Genomic DNA, 14,871 nt, shown 5'->3' with positions numbered 1-14,871 from the left:
AAGATCAGGGAATATTCCCATCTCTGTGAGAATTTGGAGCAGCCTTCCCTTGTATCCTTCGGATTGTTCTTTCACTAGTCTCAGTTAATTTCTTCAAATATATCCTCTAGTCCATACTGAAAGTTTATTTTTTTATTTTTATTTTTTAAGATTTTATTTATTCATGAGAGACACAGAGAGAAGGCAGACACATAGGCAGAGGGAGAAGTAGGCTCCTCACAGGAAGCCCAGCGTGGGATGCGGTCCCAGAACTCCAGAATCACACCCTGAGCCCAAGCAGATGCTCAACCACTGAGCCACCCAGGTATTCCATATTGAAGGTTTAAAAGAGGTCTTGTGAAGATCCCCAGAGCTCATGTTCTTTATTTCTTTATTTCTCTCTTTCATATGTCACTCTTAATTTATCACACAGATTTCTCTCTCTCTGTCTTCAAACTTCTAGCTTTGTCTCTTCAACTCAGGAAGACAACTAAGTTGTGCTACTGTACAAAAACCCTCTCTCCTGGTAGTAAACTAGGGCAATCATAGGGCACAGTCCTCACTTGTTCCCCTTCTTTGAGTAACTTGTCCTTTGTTGCCAACTGTCCAATATCTTTAAAAACATTATGTGTTTCGTCTGAATTTTTAGTGGTTTCAAGTGGGAGGGTAAATCCAGTCTTTGTTATTCTATCTTGCCTAGCTCCTTTGCTCCTTTTACACTTGTTTATATTATCTATATTTAATCCATTTCACTTTTATTGCCTTTTTTGATGGAACTCTTCAGAAGGTCTAAGAATCATAGTAAAGACAGGTAAATACTGTTTATTTTCATAATATCAGAGTATAGTGCACTGAGTTGATTTAATTAAATAAGAAGCAGTAAACTCACAGTAATAATTTGGCAATTCTGTATAGGACAATAGAGGGAGCAAAGTATGTATTTTTTTAAATCAATACAGGTATTCAGAATTCAAAATGAGGAATTCATTTTTTAATGATTATAGCAAAAGGGTCAAACATCACATATTATAATATACTTTTTTAAAAATTTGTGATGCTTGGATGGCTCAGTGGTTGAACATCTGCCTTTAGTTCAGGGCGTTATCCTGGAGTCCCGGGACTGAGTCCCACATCAGGCTCCCTATGGGGAGTCTGCTTCTCCCTCTGCCTATGTCTCTGCTTCTCTCTCTCTCTCTCTCTCTGTCTCGAATGAATGAATAAATAAATACTCTTAAAAAATAAAAATTTAATTTAGTTTAATATCATAAACTCAGAAAAATTCACTTGCTGAATTCAACATTGGGGCATCATGATCCCAAAATATTCCTGAAGGACATTTTACTAACTTGTGTGGTCTAAAAATTCATGGAAGTTGACTTTTCAAGGTCAAGATACAATACTACTGGCGTTACGCCAACATGAAGAAATATCTTTTTCCTTTTCACGCTAGACTTAGGTTATTATTTGAAAAAATTAGGATACTTTAAGAATTGTCATCTCTAAGACTTTCTTACTTCCTGTTTTTATTTTTCTGGAAAGAGCTAAAAAATAATATATATATATATATATATATATATATATATATATATATATCTTAAAAGATATATACACACACAAAAGATATTTTACCAAATATCCCTAGGGTGACAAGAGATATCTCTGTTAATTTCCAAAAATAATATGTCATCATCATTCTACATTGTCAAACATTTAAATGTTACACAAGTTAAAGAAGCTTGCTCCCACATTTTTAAACAGTGAATTATCTGTTTGTTCTGAAGTTCTTGTTAATGATAAGCACTTCACCTTCTTACCACTGGATTGCTCTGTATTCTAGTTGAAAGTCCTTTGAACTGACAATCCTTTGTGCACTCAAATTCTCAATACTGAAACCAGTGGTAATACCTATGCTTAACTACACAGAGAACAAAGAGCAGATTATATCAAGATTTCCTTTGTATAATAACTGAAGAGCAGAGGGAAAAAATAGTGTATTGGCAAGAGAATTAGGGCATGTTTCATACTTTCATCTGTTGCAATGCAAATCTGTTAAGGAGTGTTATGATATATTTGTGCAAACAAAATGGTTTTGTAATTATATACAGGTCTTATTTGAAGATAGCAATAAATTAAGAATAAAAAATAGTTTCTTATTATAGTAGAAGAGGTACTGATGAGTTTAGTATCTCACATAAGTAATAAAAAGTGATATTTATTAACAAACTGTGAATTTCTAGATGGCTGTTTATGCCTATCAACTGTGTGTGTATACTTTATTTTCTAACTATATATAAAAATATATTCATTTTCTAAAGACATGATGTCAAATTTATGTTTTAAAGTTCTATTATTCATTACATGTTGCATGATAATTTAAATTGTTATGAACAACGACCAGTTTTTGGGTAACAGAAATAGATCTTACTAGACATTATACTTTTTATACAATATAAATAAAATATATTTACATTCACATATGGTGTCAATATATATTTAAACATTTTGTTATGCTATGCTCTCGAATCAAGAAACCATGGGTCATCACTGTCCTGTGTATGTTGCCACATATATTTAAAACTGTATCAATGCTAAATCTAGCGTATAAGGAGAAATTCAACTCCTAGGTAGTGTCAGAACTAGGAAATATGTGTTCCTGAACAGTTACCATCTGTCAAATGAAACTATACTAAAGTAAAGTGTGGTACCCACATGATGGGATCTCATTTACTGAAATTGAACTGGGAACACTGCATACATTTCACATAAGGAAGGGCTTCAATTTGACCATGGAGAGACATATAAAAGAAAAAAAAAACTCTTCTTTGCAAATACATTGCTTGTATTTTCCTCATTACCCTACTGAGATGTTTAATGAAAGATTTTTAAAAAGTAGAAGGATACAAGGAATCATACAAATGAATCTTCATGCATATGGACATGTTTAATTTATGTGTGGGTCCTATAAAAATATTTTATATGTGATAAGCTGGAAGAAATACCTAATAGGTCAGTATCACACACACAGTAAATTCAAAATATAAGAAATTCTTTGAAACCGATAGGACCACATCTAGTTTTCCCTCATTCTAATGGTACAATTTATAGGCTGATTTTTACCACTTCAGTTTTATCTTCAGACTCTATCAGCTGAATGATTTAGATGAGTTCTGCGCCCTCTGTATGCCAAATCTATTTTGGTCTCTCTGCTATTTAACATTGGCATCCTGCAGAGAAAGTATTTGAAGTCTTGATGTTTTTTTCCATTTGTATACATAAAACATAGCTTGTTTTGTTTCTTCTTTATCTAAATAAAGAGATGGTTAAATAATTTCTTTCCTAAATCAAAGCAGTTATCAAGATTGGTTATAAGCCAGGCCAACCAGAAGCTAATTAAAAATAAACTATTTAATATAGTACCTATCTTATATAATAGTTTTCAATGCATGGTATGTCTGTCTACTATAACAACCCTGATGTTTTGCCTTATATAATATTTCTTATCTAGAATTCATGAATGTTGTATTATTGCCAGAAGTTTTACTGTGAAAGAATGAAATACTGTTTAATTGCAATCCTTTGGCATTATGTTTTGACACCTGTACATACAAACCCTACACATTTGGTACTTCTGGCTGGAACATTGACATTTCCTTCAATTCTCACTTTCAGAGACTTTGGGGAATCTTCAGTTTATTCAGAATATTAATTTTACTATCCTTTTTAATCCCTAATCCTAAAACATAGTTCCTCCTTCAGGTAAAATTTTAAATTCCTTAACATGCATCCATCAACACATCTACCTGCTGTCCAGTATCATGTCTGATACAATGTGGGTGGGCAATGGGTGTGGTGTTAAATTAAAAAAAATTACAAATGATGGGCACCTGGGTGGCACAGTTGGTGGGTGTCTGACTCTTGATTTGGGTCAGGTCATGATCTTGAGGTCATGAGATTGAGCCCTGCATGAGGTTCTGTGCTCAGCAAGGAATCTACTTGGGATTGTCTCTGTTATTCTGTTCCTCCCATCTGTTCTCTCTCTCAAATAAATAAATCGATCTTCAAGTATTAAAAAAAGTCACAAATGACTGTTAGCTTATTAGGTGAAACTCATCTTTTACCTGTTTTTCATTAACTTGATGCAGAAATGTCTCTTAGCCTACTGCTGATCATTTTAGCTCCACTTGAGTCTTGCTTTAGCTTGAATAGTATATTGACTGCTCTCACCTGGCGCCCCTTGACTCCTCCATACAGCTCTCACCTGCAGGTGGGGGGCTGTCCTGGTAAAGCTGGTCACAATGCTCTGTGTGATTAACCACAGAAGGGCATCCCACGTGTATAGCCCAAATATGTACAACCCTGAAAGGGCAGGAAAGTTAAGGTCCTAAGAGCTGAACTTTGTTCAATGTACTTTTAGGAGCTAGTGGATAAATTCTTCCCTGTTTCAATCCCTTATATATCGTTGCAACACAGAATTTATATGGTTTCTTAGGAGCATGGTCCTTTAGATTAGATGATCATTTACCTTAGTGGCAGAAGACAACTTGTTAATATATATGTTCATGAACTGTCTCCTTTCTCGCTTTGTTGTTCTTATCCTTCAATCATGAGACTGCATTATGTAATAAAATAATGCACATAACCTCCAAGTCTATGACTACTTTCTGGGGAACACAGGCTAAGTGAGCCCATATCCAACCAACCCATGATTTTTGTGTGTGTGTGTGTTCTTTATCTTTTTAGGTTTCACTGTTATATAGATTTCTTTAGATATCAAATAAACCCCTTATTATCAAAATGGCATAGTTCATTTATTCACTTATTGAGTAAAACTCTCATGTGCCCTCCACTTTACTAAATCATGGAATGCCTAAGATGAAAAGACATGTCTCAGTCTTAAAGTTTACAGATTAGGGAAAAGAGCAACATAAAATGAGAAGAACTGGGATATTCAAAGTCCTACAACTATCAAAAAGAAAGGAAAAGATTAGGGTAACTGGGTAACTGAGTGGTTCAGTTGGTTAAGCATGACACTCTTGATCTCAACTTCAGTCTTGATCTTAGAGTTATATATTCAGGCTCTGCATTGGGCACCATGCTGGATGTGGAGCCTACAAAAAAAAAAAAAGATTAAATTTAAATAGAAGAACATGTTTGTTTGTTTTTTTTATCAGATTAATATTCCTGGTTTTTCTTCCCTTTTGTTCTCAGTGACTATTTGTGTAAGGGTTTCAGGCCACAAGACAGTAGGAGAAAAACTGGACATCTGTGGCTGATTCTCTACTTGAACTAACTGCTGTCCGAGTATTTATGTTTTAAACATAGAAGGGCAAAATTATTTCCTGGGTAGGAGAGGCCATGGCTTCCAGTGAGACCTCTGACTGTTGTGTACATGGAATTAATGGGCCAATTCTTCATTCTTCCCTACCACCCTCTGCCATGTGATTTTGTAGTTCTTTTCACCCATGAGGTAAAGTACATTTCCTAGCCTTTTGATTCTGAGCTCAGCTAAGTGATGTGCCTTGACAAGGGGGATGTTAGCAGATGTGATCTATGTACAGTCTTTAAAAAGCATGTGTTTCCACTCTCACTCTTCTGTCATCATTATGATCACAGGAATGAGTTAGTATACTCTAGGATGAGACACAGGTGGCTCAGTAGCCTCTGCTATCCCATTTGACAATCTACTAAAATCTAGAAATGTGAGTTCAATTAAAGCCAGAAGGGTCACTCAGCCTAAATGTTGACCCAAGTCTCATGAGGTAAATAAGTGCTCATTGATTTGCAACATTTATTGTTGGGGTGATTTGTTGTATACCATTATTGTGGCAGCAGATACCTGATGCCGAAATTGGTTTCAGTAGTGGAGTGATGCCCTAATAGGCTCCTAAAATATGTGACATTGATTTGGGGACTAGATGATAGGATAAAATAGTTGTTAGTAGAGACTGGAAAAAAGTGAGAAATTCTTAGAAAAGCCTGGAAAAAAAATGACAAGGAAACTTCTAAAGAGGTCTGAAAAATGTCCACCTGTGTTAGATCTTTGTAATCATTTGGTAAAAATATTACTTCTGGTAACTTGACTGTCTTTCTTTAATATTCCTGAAGAGCTTTTGGATTTAGGGAGATTTGTCATTGCAAAATATTGAAAGTATATATTTATTTATTTTAGCTTTCTGAATAAGTGTCTGAAATAAAGCAAAATAACTGGACATTTTGGAATTAAACAGTGATAATATAAAGATATCAGGGATTTGCCAGGTTGGAAAATAAAGCTATTTATCATATCTAATGAGCCAGAGATTCTAAAAGTAACACATATTATCATGATAAAGATCAAATCAATAGTGCGGTTATGAGATCTCTTGTTGGCTCCTCTAAAAGAATTAAGGTTTTACCCAGTAGAGAGTTTTAGCTTCACAAATGTGCTATAGGGATCTCAAAGTCATTAGCCTTAAAATGTCTGAATTATGCGGTAGTCTGCTAGTGAGAGGCATTTATCAAAAACTACCATTTGTATGTCTTTTGGAACATGGGCAAAATATAATCAGATACACAGAAAGCCCATAAATATTTTAGGGGAGTTGTATTTAGAAAATCACTGCCAGCACAGGGCTAATATTGTTAAAGTGTAAAATTACCTCTGAGTCTTCAGCTTTGAAGGGAAAACTAGAATTGAAACGTTACATTAGATAATTAACTTATTAACTGGATGCCCCACTTAAATATACTGGAATTAGGAGAAATTTATCTAGTTTTGTTTCTTCAAAATCTGGATATGTAGCCTCTCCTTAGATTCAGTGATTGAGTAAACTTTGTACCTTGGGTTCAGTGACTATTTGTGTACGGTTTGTTGATAATTTCAACAAAAGACAAAACATTTAAGGCTAGTATTCCCATATTAAAGCGACAGATAAGTGCAATGACTTATATCAAGATTAGCAATTTTTTTTCTATTAAGAGTCAGAAAGTAGGTATTTTAGGCTTTGTGGGGCATACAGTCTCTATCACCACTACTCAGCTTTGCCACCAAAGCTAAAATTGTTATGAACAATACATAAATGAATGAACATGTTATGCTATGTTCCCATAAAACTTTATTTATTGGCCTACAAACTACTACAATATTTACTGGTTATAAATATATCTAAAAATACAGAAATTGAGAATAAAACATGTATGTCGCATAATAACATTCTTTTGCTTTTGTGATGAAGTACTCATGTAATTTGAATCAAGGTATGTATATAGAATTCTGAGAACTCATATTAGAATATTTGTAGAATTCCTCTGTAAATCCTTAAGCTGATGTAGGTTGACATTTATAACTCATTACTCATGTTATAAGATCTATGAGGATTTCATCTAGTGTAGCTATTGAATACCGAGAAATTATAGTGTACCTAAATGCACTTATATAACTATTTTTTCTGCAACATTTTACTTTGGATATTTCTATTTTCCTAAATGGAATGTGCCCCCAAATGTGTGTGTGAAATCTCAAAATATATGTTATTGAACATACTGAGATAGAAAACCCTTTGTTCGTCTTCAGAAATAATATATATGGATTAGAGAAAGCTAACCAATTTCCATGTTGGTACTAAATTTAATTCTTCCAAGCATAATTTACTCTGTTTCAAGTAAGAAAACAAACCATCTGTCAAATGTGTTTCTCATTGTAATATCAATAAGATTGTAATTAAAGAAGCCAATATAGATACAATGTGTATACTGACGACTGACTTGCTTTTTAGTATAAACATGAATTTCATTTTTACAGGGTTTTTCGTTTTAAGAAAAGTTGGAAAAAGGAGATGAAAAATAAGTTATAAGTAGGATGTTATTTTAGATTAAATTTTTTGTATGTTTACATTACATTATTTATATTTAAAAAAAACAATTCTTTATACATATATTTTAAAAACCTACTTAACATTTTCTTAGTCTTCATTTGGGCAAAGATTAAAAAAAAGTAAAGGTTTCTCAACAACCATCAATCATTTTGATTCTAGTCTGGATTAGAAGAGTGTTAAATATTCAGAGAAACCATATATCCTATGATCAGTGGACAATTTACCCCTTATTTAGTTTCCTCATATGCATATTGATTAGCCTAGCATTCATTCATATAATTTAATATTACTTGAGAACCTACTATGTGCTATATACTGTGCTATTGACAAGAAGATTCCTTGAATTTATAGATATTATAATCTCTCAGCCAAGTAGGTGTTAAACAAATAAATGTGAATGTACATGGCATGAAGGAAAATATCATATAATGAAAACATTGGAATTGAAACTCAATTTATTTTTATGGCCAGCAAAAGAAAGCTCTTCTAAGTAGGTTAGTTTTCTACCTAGATCTGAAGAACAAGCAGAAATTAGGCAGTTGAAAGGTTGTGCAAACAGCTTTTCAAGCACAGAAGAGAACATAATGCAAAAGACCTATGGAAATATATTTTGGTATACTTTAGATATTAAAAAGTCAGTGTGTGGCCAAAGCATGATTATATGGATCAATAACTTAGAAATTAAAACTAGAAAGTTAAATACCAGTTAATTAAAATGGGCCTTGTCATGTTTTAAGAATTTTAGTATTCAATTAGTGAACATAAGCATCCATCAAAGGATTTAAATCAGTAAAGGAGGAGGAGGGGCACGATGGCGGAAGAGTAGGGTCCCCAAATCACCTGTCCCCACCAAATTACCTAGATAACCTTCAAATCATCGTGAAAACCTACGAATTCATCCTGAGATTTAAAGAGAGAACAGGGATCCCTGGGTGGCGCAGCGGTTTGGCGCCTGCCTTTGGCCCAGGACGCGATCCTGGAGACCCGGGATCGAATCCCACGTCAGGCTCCCGGTGCATGGAGCCTGCTTCTCCCTCTGCCTGTGTCTCTGCCTCTCTCTCTCTCTCTGTATGACTACATAAATAAATAAAAATTTAAAAAAATTAAAAAAAATTTTAAAAAAAGAAAAAAAAATAAAGAGAGAACAGCTGGAGGGGATCCCTGGGTGGCGCAGGGGTTTGCGCCTGCCTTTGGCCCAGGGCGTGATCCTGGAGACCTGGGATCGAATCCCACGTCGGGCTCCCGGTGCATGGAGCCTGCTTCTTCCTCTGCCTGTGTCTCTGCCTCTCTTTCTCTCTCTCTCTCTGTGAGTATCATAAATAAATAAAAATAAAAAAAAAAAAAAGAGAGAGAGAACAGCTGGAATGCTACAGGGAGAAGAATTCGCACCTCTATCAGGTAGGAAGACGGGGAAAAAGAAATAAAGACACAAAAGGCCTCCAAGGGGGAGGGGCCCCGCGAGGAGCTGGGCTGAGGCCGGGGCGAGTGTCCCCAGGACAGGAGAGCCCCGTCCCAGAGGAGCAGGAGCTGCACCAACCTTCCAGGCGGAAAGGGGCCTGCAGGGAGGTGGAGCAGGACCCAGGAGGGCGGGGATGCCCTCGGGCTCCCGGGGACACTAACAGGCACCTGCGCCCCGGGGAGTGCCCAGGGCTCCGGGACACAGCCCAGGATCCGGCCTCCCCCGGGACAGGCAAAGGCCGGGAGGGCCCAGGACAGCGAGGACGCTCCTGCCTGGAACTGAGCAGATCAGCGGCCCCGCCCGGGAGCCCCCAGTCCCTGCAGACGGAGAGCCCTGGAGCTACTGCGGGGACTGACTCCAGGGCTCCAGAGCTGCCCCCGCCACTGGGGCTGTTCCTCCTGGGGCCTCACCGGGTGAGCAACCCCCACTGAGCCCTGCACCAGGCAGGGGCGGAGCAGCTCCCCCAAGTGCTGACACCTGAGAATCAGCACAGCAGGCCCCTCCCCCAGAAGACCAGCGAGACGGACCAGTTCCAGGGGGAAGTCCAGGGACTTAAAGTTTACAGAATCAGAAGATACTCCCCCGTGGTTTTTGTTTTTGTTTCTTTTTTATTTCTGATTGCTTCCCCCACCCCTTTTTTTCACCTTTCTTTCTTTTTCTTTCTCTTTTTCTTCTCTTTTTTCCTTTTTTCTTTTTTCTTTTTCTCTTTTCTTTCCTTCTCTCTCTCTCTTTTTCTCCTTTTCCCAATACAACTTGTTTTTTGGCCACTCTGCACTGAGCAAAATGACTAGAAGGAAAACCTCACCTCAAAAGAAACAATCAGAAACAGCCCTCTCTCCCACAGAGTTACAAAATATGGATTACAATTCAATGTCAGAAAGCCAATTCAGAAGCACTATTATACAGCTACTGGTGGCTCTAGAAAAAAGCATAAAGGACTCAAGAGACTTCATGACTGCAGAATTTAGATCCAATCAGGCAGAAATTAAAAATCAATTGAATGAGATTCAATCCAAACTAGAAGTCCTAACGACGAGGGTTAACGAGGTGGAAGAAGGAGTGAATGACATAGAAGACAAGTGGATGGCAAAGAGGGAAACTGAGGAAAAAAGAGACAAACAAAAGACCATGAAGATAGATTAAGGAAAATAAACGACAGCCTGAGGAAGAAAAACCTACGTTTAATTGGGGATCCCGAGGGTTCTGAAAGGGACAGAGGGCCAGAATACGTATTTGAACAAATAATAGCTGAAAACTTCCCTAATCTGGGAAGGGAAACAGGCATTCAGATCCAGGAAATAGAGAGATCCCCCCCCCCCTAAAATCAATAAAAACTGTTCAAAACCTTGACATTTAATAGTGAAGCTTGCATATTCCAAAGATAAAGAGAAGATCCTTAAAGCAGCAAGAGACAAGAAATCCCTGACTTTTATGGGGAGGAATATTAGGGTAACAGCAGACCTCTCCACAGAGACCTGGCAGGCCAGAAAGGGCTGGCAGGATATATTCAGGGTCCTAAATGAGAAGAACATGCAACCAAGAATACTTTATCCAGCAAGGCTCTCACTCAAAATGTAAGGAGAGATGAAGAGCTTCCAAGACAGGCAGGAACTAAAAGAATATGTGACCTCCAAAGCAGCTCTGCAAGATTTTTAAGGGGGACTCTTAAAATTCCCCTTTAAGAAGAAGTCCAGTGGAACAATCCACAAAAACAAGGACTGAATAGATATCATGATGACACTAAACTCATATCTGTCAATAGTAACTCTGAACATGAACGGGCTTAATGACCCCATCAAAAGGCACAGGGTTTCAGACTGGATAAAAAAAGCAGGACCCATCTATTTGCTGTCTACAAGAGACTCATTTTAGACAGAAGGACACCTACAGCCTGAACATAAAAGGTTGGAGAACCATTTACCATTCAAATGGTCCTCAAAAGAAAGCAGGGGTAGCCATCCTCATATCAGATAAATTTAAATTTACCCAGAAGACTATAGTGAGAGATGAAGAGGGACACTGTATCATACTCAAAGGATCTATCCAACAAGAGGACTTAACAATAATCAATATATATGCCCCGGATGTGGGAGCTGCCAAATATTTAAACCAATTAATAACCAAACTGAAGAAATACTTAGATAATAATACACATATACTTGGGGACTTCAATCTAGCTCTTTCTATACTCAATAGGTCTTCTAAGCACAACATCTCCAAAGAAACGAGAGCTTTAAATGATACACTGGACCAGATGGATTTCACAGATATCTACAGAACTTTACATCCAAACTCAGCTGAATACACATTCTTCTCAAGTGCACATGGAACTTTCTCCAGAATAGACCACATACTGGGTCACAAATTGGGTCTGAACCAATACCAAAGAATTGGGAACGTCCCCTGCATATTCTCAGACCATAATGTCTTGAAATTAGAACTAAATCACAACAAGAAGTTTGGAAGGACCTCAAACACGTGGAGGTTAAGGACAATCCTGCTAAAAGATGAAAGGGTCAACCAGGAAATTAAGGAAGAATTAAAAAGATTCATAGAAACTAATAAGAATGAAGATACAACCGTTCAAAATCTTTGGGATGCCACAAAAGCAGACCTAAGGGGGAAATACATCGCAATGCAAGCATCCATTCAAAACGGGAAAGAACTCAAATACAAAAGCTCACCTCACACCTTAAGGAGCTAGAGAAAGAAAAAGGAAGTAGATCCTACACCCAGGAGAAGAAGAGAGTTAAAGATTTGAGCAGAATTCAACGAAATTGAGACCAGAAGAACTGTGGAACAGATCAACAAAACCAGGAGTTGGTTCTTTGAAAGAATTAATAAGATAGATAAACCATTAGCCAGCCTTATTAAAAAGAAGAGAGAGAAGACTCAAATTAATAAAATCATGAATGAGAAAGGAGAGATCACTACCAACACCAAGGAAATACAAATTATTTTAAAAACATATTATGAACAGCTCTACGCCAATAAATTAGGCAATCTAGAAGAAATGGATGCATTTCTGGAATTCCACAAACTACCAAAACTGGAACAGGAAGAAATAGAAAACCTGAACAGGCCAATAACCAGGGAGGAAATTGAAGCAGTCATCAAAAACCTCCCAAGACACAAAAGTCCAGGCCAGATGGCTTCCGAGGGGAATTCTTTCAAACGTTTAAAGAAGAAAGCATACCTATTCTACTAAAGCTGTTTGGAAAGATAGAAAGAGATGGAGTACTTCCAAATCCGTTCTATGAGGCCAGCATCACCTTAATTCCAAAACCAGACAAAGACCCCACCAAAAAGGTGAATTACAGACCAATATCCCTGATGAACATGGGTGCAAAAATTCTCAACAAGATACTAGCCAATAGGATCCAACAACACATTAAGAAAATTATTCACCATGACCAAGTAGGATTTATCCCTGGGACACAAGGCTGGTTCAACACTCGTAAAACCATCAATGTGATTCATCATATCAGCAAGAGAAAAACCAAGAACCATATGATCCTCTCATTAGATGCAGAGAAAGCATTTGACAAAATACAGCATCCATTCCTGATCATAAAAGCCATCTACAAAAACCCCACAGCAAATATAATTCTCAATGAGGAAGCACTGGGAGCCTTCCCCTAAGATCAGGAACAAGACAGGGATGTCCACTCTCACCACTGCTATTCAACATAGTACTGGAAGTCCTCGCCTCAGCAATCAGACAACAAAAAGACATTAAAGGCATTCAAATTGGCAAAGAAGAAGTCAAACTCTCCCTCTTCACCGATGACATGATACTCTACATAGAAAACCCAAAAGCCTCCAATACAAGATTGCTAGAACTCATACAGCAATTTGGTAGCATGGCAGGTACAAAATCAATGCCCAGAAATCAGTGGCATTTCTATACACTAACAATGGGACTGAAGAAAGAGAAATTAAGGAGTCAATCCCATTTACAATTGCACCCAAAAGCATAAGATACCTAGGAATAAACCTAACCAAAGAGGTAAAGGATCCATACATAAAAACTATAGAACACTTCTGAGAGACATAGAGGAAGACACAAAGAGATGGAAAAATATTCTATGCTCATGGATTGGCAGAATTAATATTGTGAAAATGTCAATGTTACCCAGGGCAATTTACACGTTTAATGCAATCCCTATCAAAATACCATGGACTTTCTTTAGAAAGTTGGAACAAGGGATCCCTGGGTGGCGCAGCGGTTTAGCGCCTGCCTTTGGCCCAGGGCGCGATCCTGGAGACCCGGGATTGAATCCCACGTCGGGCTCCCGGTGCATGGAGCCTGCTTCTCCCTCTGCCTGTGTCTCTGCCTCTCTCTCTCTCTCTCTGTGACTATCATAAATAAATACAAAAATAAAAAAAAAAGAAAGTTGGAACAAATCATCTTAAGATTTGTGTGGAATCAGAAAAGACCCCGAATAGCCAGGGGAATTTTAAAAAAGAAAACCATAGCTGGAGGCATCACAATGCCAGATTTCAGGTTGTACTACAAAGCTGTGGTCATCAAGACAGTGTGGTACTGGCACAAAAACAGACACATAGATCAATGGAACAGAATAGAGAACCCAGAAGTGGACCCTGAACTTTATGGTCAACTAATATTCGATAAAGGAGGAAAGGCTATCCACTGGAAGAAAGTCTCTTCAATAAATGGTGCTGAGAAAATTGGACATCCACATGCAGAAGAATGAAACTAGACCACTCTCTTGCACCAGACACAAAGATACACTCAAAATGGATGAAAGATCTAAATGTCGGACAAGATTCCATCAAAATCCTAGAGGAGAACACAGGCAACACCCTTTTTGAATTCGGCCACAGTAACTTCTTGCAAGATACATCCACGAAGGCAAAAGAAACAAAAGCAAAAATGAACTATTGGGACTTCATCAAGATAAGAAGCTTTTGTACAGCAAAGGATACAGTCAACAAAACTCAAAGACAACCTACAGAATGGGAGAAGATATTTGCAAATGACATATCAGATAAAGGGCTAGTATCCAAGATCTATAAAGAACTTCTTAAACTCAACACCAAGGAAACAAACAATCCAATCGTGAAATGGGCAAAAGACATGAAGAGAAATCTCACAGAGGAAGACATAGACATGGCCAACATGCACATGAGAAAATGTTCCCCATCATTTGCCATCAGGGAAATACAAATCAAAAGCACAATGAGATACCACCTCACACCAGTGAGAATGGGGAAAATTAACAAGGCAGGAAACAACAAATGTTGGAGAGGATGTGGAAAAAGGGAACCCTCTTACACTGTTGGTGGGAATGTGAACTGGTGCAGCCACTCTGGAAAACTGTGTGGAGGTTCCTCAAAGAGTTAAAAATAGACCTGCCCTACGACCCAGCAATTGCATTGTTGGGGATTTACCCCAAAGATACAGATGCAATGAAATGCCGGGACACCTGCACCCCGATGTTTCTAGCAGCAATGTCCTCAATAGCCAAACTGTGGAAGGAGCCTCGGTGTCCATCGAAAGATGAATGGATAAAGAAGATGTGGTCTATGTATACAATGGAATATTCCTCAGCCATT

The sequence above is a fragment of the Vulpes vulpes genome, chromosome 2 (genome assembly GCF_048418805.1).
Source record: "Vulpes vulpes isolate BD-2025 chromosome 2, VulVul3, whole genome shotgun sequence".
Classification (NCBI taxonomy): domain Eukaryota; kingdom Metazoa; phylum Chordata; class Mammalia; order Carnivora; family Canidae; genus Vulpes; species Vulpes vulpes.
This window is presented reverse-complemented; position numbering follows the sequence as displayed.